Below are 1,382 nucleotides of genomic sequence, written 5' to 3' on the forward strand. Positions count from 1 at the left end.
GGCTCATTGTTGGGTAGGGAGCGTCTCTATGTGTAGCAAATTTGTACTTCCCAAGTGCTTAGTATAGTGCTCTGCACACAGTAAGCGCTCAATAAATACGATTGAATGAATGAATGGGTGACCAGGGCCCGGAGGCAGAGGGGTATCTGGGCCGAGCAGCAGTGTGACAAGGTCAGGGAGGCAGAGGGCAACCAGGACCGGGGGAAAGAGGGGGACCAGGGCCGGTAGACAGGGAAACCAAGGCCAGAAGACAGAGGGTACCTGTGCTGGGAGACAGGGGGACTAGGGCTGAGACTCAGAGGGGAACCAGGGCCGAGAGGCGGGGCGTGACCAGGTAAGAGAGGCAGAGGCCGGCCTGGGTCGGGAATTTGAGGACCAGTGCCGGTAGACATGGAGACAAGGGCCGGTAGACACGGGGACCACGGCCGGGACGTAGAGGGGACCCATGGCCGAAACGGAGAGAGACCCAGTGGCCTGGAGGTAGAGGGAGGCCATGGCCCGGAGGTTCAAAGGGACCAGGGCCTGGAGGCAGAGGGGGACCTGGTCCTGGAGGTAGAGGAGGACCAGGACCAGGAGTTAGAGAGGGACCAGGGCCGGTAGACAAGGGGACTGGGGCCAGGAGGCAGAAGGGTCCCTGGCCAGGAGACAGGGGGACCAGGGCCGGGAGTCAGAGTGGTACCTGTGCTGGGAGACAGGAGGACTAGTGTTGAGCAGCAAGGGGAACCAGGCCCAAGAGGCAGTGGGTGCCTACCAGGGGAGCTAGGGCAGGGAGTCAGAGGCTTACCGGCCAGTAGATGGTGGACCTGGGCCTGGAGGTATAGGGGAACCAGGGCCAGGAGGCAGCGGGGTGCCTGGGCCGGGAGGCAAAGTGGGAACAGGGTCGAGAAGCGGGGGGGACAAGGGAGGGGAGGCAGAGTTTGATCTGGGCTGAGAGACGGGGGACCAGGGCCGGGACGCACTTAGTACAGTGCTCTGCGCACAGTAAGAGCTCAATAAATACGATTGAATGAATGAAAAGGAGACCAGGGCCCGGAGCCACAGACGGACCTGGGCCGAGAGATAAAGGGGGACCAGGGCAGGGAGGCAGATGTCGATCAGGGCTGGGCGGCTGAGGGGGACCAGTGCAGAGAAGCAGAAGGAGACCAAGGCCAGGAGTCAGAAGGAGACCAGGACAAGAGGCCGAGGGGTTCCTGGGCCCGGAGTTGGGGGACAAGGGCAGGGAGGACGAGGGGTATCTGGGCCGGGAGGCAAAGGGTGACCAGGACAAAGAAGTGGGGGCGACAAAGACAGAGAGGAGGAGGGGGACCAGGGCCTGGAGGCAGAGAGGGATCAGGGCTAGGATACAGAGTGGTACCCTGGCCGGGAGACAGGAGAACCAGGGT

This window comes from Tachyglossus aculeatus, unplaced genomic scaffold (assembly GCF_015852505.1).
Source record: "Tachyglossus aculeatus isolate mTacAcu1 unplaced genomic scaffold, mTacAcu1.pri SUPER_30, whole genome shotgun sequence".
In the NCBI taxonomy this organism is placed as follows: Eukaryota; Metazoa; Chordata; class Mammalia; order Monotremata; family Tachyglossidae; genus Tachyglossus; species Tachyglossus aculeatus.